Source organism: Adiantum capillus-veneris, chromosome 10 (assembly GCF_014529385.1).
Source record: "Adiantum capillus-veneris isolate H3 chromosome 10, ASM1452938v2, whole genome shotgun sequence".
Taxonomy (NCBI): Eukaryota; Viridiplantae; Streptophyta; class Polypodiopsida; order Polypodiales; family Pteridaceae; genus Adiantum; species Adiantum capillus-veneris.
In genome coordinates, this window is record NC_140940.1 from 34,573,873 (window position 1) to 34,579,872 (window position 6,000).

A 6,000-nucleotide genomic window follows, 5' to 3' on the forward strand; every position below is an offset into this window, starting at 1 on the left:
TCATATAACATTGTTACCCTCCCCAAGCTCATCACATTAGTAAACTCCCTTTATAATACTTAAGCTAAAGGTCAATAGGGTCAAGCCCACTAGAAAGCCCTAGTACATTTCATACAATGCTGCCTAAATCGGATTAAGAACCTAAGTAACCATTGTTTATTAGGAAGGCATTCCCCATGGTATTAAGAGAAGATTTCTAATACCTAGCTTGGTCAAACTAGCTTAGTCGGACTGCTTGATTTTTAAACCTAGACAAGTGATTATGACAAAACATTACATTGAATTAAATGTTTGATACTAAGCCAATGCGCTGAATATTATGCTACCAATCACAATCAAAGCAGACAATCATAGATGCAAAAAGATAAGGGCAATGCTAATGGATAAGAAACACCTGTTTGTGTTGATGGTCGCGCTTGATTTGAAGTGTGAACGAGAGAAAGGTTCCATGAAGGTCCAAATCCTATCAATAGCAACACGCTCCTGTACACACTAGAAAACAAAAGGAATACCTCCAGGAGGCACATTAGTAGAAAAAGAGAACTTCGCTAATCACTCAACTCTAAAACAGAAACACTCCTATCGTACTAATCTTACTTACCCTCCATCACTCAAGTGATGAGGATCAAAGGTGTTTCATGGCATAGGTTCTGTTTCACTGTACCAGATGTGACATGTGTAGGTCTGAGTCAATGTTTTGACTTTTAATGTGCATACTCGTTTGCTAATTGCTCTTGCTCTTTATTTTTATTTTTTTTGTGAGTATAAAGCTTTATATGTACATTCCCTAAGATTGGAATTGAGAGGTCAGGGAAAAAGGTTGAGAGGGAAACAAATGAATGATGACTGTCAACAAACACTCCCCCCTTCCTTGGGTAGATCATACCGTTTGAAATGAGCTTGTCACCCTTTGAAACCAATTATTCCAGTTGGTAATAGGTGAGGATTTTTGCCAGTAGTTTTCTATTACCCTAGGTGCCTTGTCAAGCTGCAAGGGTGGTAAGGTACTCTCCCAGGATTGAACTTGAAGTGGTTCATCAGGTGATTCTTGAACACTGGGAGGTGTGGATTCTTTTGTAGCTTCATTGAGGTCCATTACTATAGATGGAGGCTGTGTAGAAGCTTTTACCTCTATGGATGTATTACATGAGGAGCTAGAATCTTCATGGGACTCCCCCCTTCCTGAGCTAGGTGGAACAAATCGTTCTTTCTTTGGTACCCAAACTAGCTCGGGAGCAGGTGTGTAGCATTCTGTGATTTTTTTCTTTCCACGATCATTGATTCGTTTTGGAGCTACGAGATTGGGCTCACTTGGGTCAGGTGATAGGTAAGAGCACAATCTACGTTTTGGCACCCAGATTTGATCATTTCCTTGATAGTAGCCTTGGGCTTCCAATAGTCGTTTAGGGATCCATCGCAACATTTTCTTACTTTTCTTGGAGCGAGTGGTACGTTTCTTACAAGGCTTCTGTTTTTTAGCACTAGCTATGGTCACTAAAGAAGCTTTAGGGACCCACTTGTATGTTTTCTCTGTTACATTAGGATGAGTCTTGTCGGACGCGATATGCATTGCTTGTAGCATATTTAAGGGTATAGGCATTTCATCCCCCTCAGGTGTTACCCAGGTCGTCCCCCTATTTCCCCAAGTGTCTATGGTTGATGCTAGGTGGACCCAATCCACATTGTCTGATTCCGTCATACCCGGTAACACATCCATGTAAGGAGAATCTTGGCCAATGTCTGTATCCTTCTTACAAGTGTAACAATATTGTAGTGGGGCCGAGTGAACTGTGGTGTCAGAGCGATGATCAATAATGGTTTTACTCCCTAAGGGGTGTACCTTACCAGTCACCAAATCCACTCTAAGGACAGAGTCTTGGAATTGCAAATAGACATGATTTTTAGACCAATCATGAACCATTTGTGCTTCCCTCATGAATGGTCGTCCTAAAATCATTTCATATGACATAAGGTGTTTAGAGAAATCCATTACAATGAACGTATGTCGTACCTTGTGTCCTAGAACTTTGATCTTAAGATCCTTGAGCATCCCCATAGGTTTGGCTATGGTACCATTTGCCATCTTTACCACAATGTTAGTAACACTGAGGCGGGGTTTTCCCATGGATTCCCAACAATCTTTTGTAACGATGCTAACTCCTGCACCACCATCAAGAATTCCCTTTATAGTTAATCCCTTGGCAGTGATGGGTAGGGTCGCATTAGACTCGTCGCCTTCAAAATACTGCCCTAATTCGTTAATGGGTACCTCGATCACAAACTCGTGTCCATCTAAGTCAAGTGATTGCACATGATTTTCCTCATCAATCATAATCGAGTCAGGCCTATTTGGTTGCGCAAACTGCGGTAATCCCGTTCGTAGCTCTCCATTAAGGAATGCTCGAAGTGCAAGGAATAACTCAGGATCTCCATACAGCTTTGCTATGATCGTGGTTCGGACCTCAGAAGACATGAAATCCACTAGTTTGGCAACATTCATTGGCGTTTTGCAGGGTGTAGGTCCTTGACTAGGAACTGGTGAGGATGGAATCTCATATTCCTCAATGGGATCAGGTATACCTTCGTTAAACATCCTTTCCAACAAGAAGGGTGTATGCTCACTTTCTGATGTCCCGTCCTCACTCCCTTCTTGGATGATACTAGATATGGCTAACGGTCTATGGTTCATGTGGGGTGGATGAACTTGCGTGGGAAACACTGTGTCATGAATTTTGACCTGCATGGGTTCTGGTTCTAGTTTCCTTTGAGTCTCCTCCACTAAACCTCTTAGATGTTTCACCTGCTCAATCTCGTCTACTGGATTTGGGTACGTCCCAATCTTCTTTTTACGATTCTTCCCTTTTTGCCCCTGCGGTTTATCTTGGGGGTCTTGGATTGGATTTGGAAACACTTGTGGTGTTCTCAGAGGCTCTTTATGATTTTCTCTTATTCGGTTTTCATTTGGTTCCATGTTACGGTTTTCTTTGTCGGTCTTTCCCTTTGTGGTATTGGTTCTAGTCTCCATTGTCTCGACTGAATCTGAATCATCCTCGAGGTCATTCATATACACGGGGTCATCTCCTGTTCCTATGTTTGTTTTGGAACTTGGCTTTGAATTTTCTGTATTCTGCGACTTCTTCCTTCGTGTCTTCTTTTTCTTTGCTTGGATAACTGACGCGGTATCTCTCTCTTCGAGGATATGTCCTGGCCCTTGAAGCATGGACCGTGTAATCGCATAAGCGGGTGCGATGGGTGGTATTGGCGATGTCACACTAGCAATTTCGACCAAATTCAAGGGTGTGATTTTAGGCGCATTTGGGTTATAGGGGCACTGGGCAATCAAGTGATCTATGCCCCAACGATTACATGTGAGTATTGGCATTGCAGACGTGCTCCCTTGATTCATTTGCATCTGTGCAGCATTCTTTTGCAGCCTAATAGGACACTCCGCTACTCGATGTGGTCCACCACACTCGTAGCATTGAAGAGGTGGCCTCCTAGCCTGGGTGTTGATATTTTGACCTCTGGATGCGAGAGCAGCAGCTTGATAAACCGGCTTGACTTGTCCCCAACAATCTTCCATGTAGTATATAGGACACTCTTCCAATGTATCAAGTCCGTAGGCAATACTAGTGTCTATTTCCTCCTCACAACCATCTGCATAAGCATTAGATGGCTCGCAACCCACTTGGTTCATAGGGGCGACTCTTGGATGCGGGGGCTGCGGTCCTAGCACAGGAGGTGGTAGCGGTGTAGCTTGTACAACATTTTGAGGTCTAGGGACCATGTGTTGCGGTAGTTGCTCAACAGGTGGAGTAGGCATCAATACAGGAGCTCAAGGTGCATCCGTCCAGGCTACAGGTGGTCTATTTGCCATCATACGTTTGATCATTAAACAATCCTTAGCTTGGTGACCATACCTACCACATGCGTTGCAAGTTCCATTAAATTTTACTCGAAACGTAGGGCACTCACTAGTGCTATGTGGACCTAAGCAAATGGAACACCATTGTTGCTCCCTTCTTGGATACATGTGACTATTTTGAGGGGGTCGATTATCCTTAAGAGACTCTTGGATTGCCTTGGTGAGGTCTGTCAAAAATGTCTCAAATACCTTTGGCTCATTGGCAATGGGCTTTGCAGTCATGGGTTCATACTCAATGGCTTGTGAGCTAGTGGATCTCGTGTCAGTAGACACCCTCATGCCTGCTATCATCAAGTTGTCCTCTAATTGGATTGCATTGGCAGTGACATCTTCCCAGGTTGTGATACCTCTAATCACTAGTCCATTATAGATTCCTTCATTCCTCAACCCTCGGATGAATCGATCAAGCAGTTGGTTATTGTTGAAGCGCTCATTTACAAGGCAGCGAGAGTTTAAGTGCTTTAGACGACTAATGAAGTCCTTTACTGACTCTCCTTCCTTACGTTCGGCCTTCTGTAGCTGAGATGCTACACCCCAAAGCACACCTTCTCGTATGTACTCCTTTAGAAACAACCTTCGAAGGGTAGGGTAGATTGTTTTCTCGTCCACCCTTAGGGTTCTATACCAATCTCCAGCCTTCCCACTTAATGTCAAGCTTAAGGCATTGCACTTATGTAGTTCGTTGCGTTCCCCTAAGGAATCACATACTTGTTCAAACACTTCAATGTGTTTTCTAGCATCTTCGTCCCCATTGAATTTTTGCGTGAGTTTGGCAATTTGTACTGCCTTACTTCTAGGCTCTCTATCAGATGCGTGACGCATATTTTCCGCGATAGATCGACCTATGGTTTGAGCAAACGCTGCCAAGTCACCTATGTGAGGAGGTAGGGCCGGTAGAGGCACTCTTGGAATCATATGTGGGAGAGGGACGGGTACCGGTCTTGGCATATGTGTGGATGATGCAGGATATGGAACATAACCGGGCATAGGTCCACTCGGATAAGGGCTAGGGAGCGGCACTCGAGGAGCATAAGCAAGTGGTACAATTGGAGGTGTGGGGGCCATGTGTGCATAAGGGGCTAGAGGCACATATGGTCGAGGCCCCATATTAGGTACTACGACACTAGGTAGTGGCACTGCGCTAACCGTAGATGTCATCGGTACATTCTCTGTCAGGCTTATCCCTGGAGTGAGCACTGTGTTTTCCTTAATAGAGGGTTGAGCCAAGTTAGGGAAGCTAAAGTTTTCGCTCGGAGGCTCAGATTGCATAGAGACCCCAGGTGAAATGACGTAAGATGGGTCCATGGGGCTCATTAGAGGAGTCTCCATTTGTGATAGAGTAGGCTGTTGAGCCTTACTCGTATCCAAAAATCTCATGGGGCCAGTTGAGAGTATATTTACCCCTCGGTTTTGCCTTTCTGATTGAATAATGCCATGGATAACATTACAGATCATTTTCTGTTGATCTTCGATGCTCGTGGCACTAGAGGTGGATTGTACAATCTCTATCCATCCTACATGGTAGGCGTGGCCAGAGTGTAGATCCGTCAACACCTCAGTGTGGAGGTCGTATGTCCAATGATCATTAATGAACAATCCTTCTAGAGTCGACGTGTTAATGGTTTCTTGTGAGGTAGAAGCAATGTTGCTCCCCATGGTTTTACTTGTCACCAACGGTACTCTAGAGGGAACTTCTGAAGGAGGCAGCTCAACAGGGCCTTCTTGGTAAGAAGTTGGCAGGATATCCACATGGACACTCTTTGGGGGTGTGGGGTCCACGTGCGATGTGAAAGGAGAGTCCACTTCCCCACCCCCTTCGTGTGCTTCATTTGCATCAGGTTCCGAGCGAGTAGCTCTACCTAATGTTTCCATGAAACGGCTAAACATACTAGTACTAGGTTGTGGAGCTTCGGGAGGTGCATGGCCTTCTCTCTCAGTGTTTTGGTTAGCGTATGCTTCCATGATTTCTGAGTCGGAGGAGGAATCACTAGCGGCTATTTTAGGGTCTTGGGTGGTGCTACCTTGTGTCCCCGCTGAGGGTCTAGAGCTTATCGTGGATGGGTAATGGGTGTCCG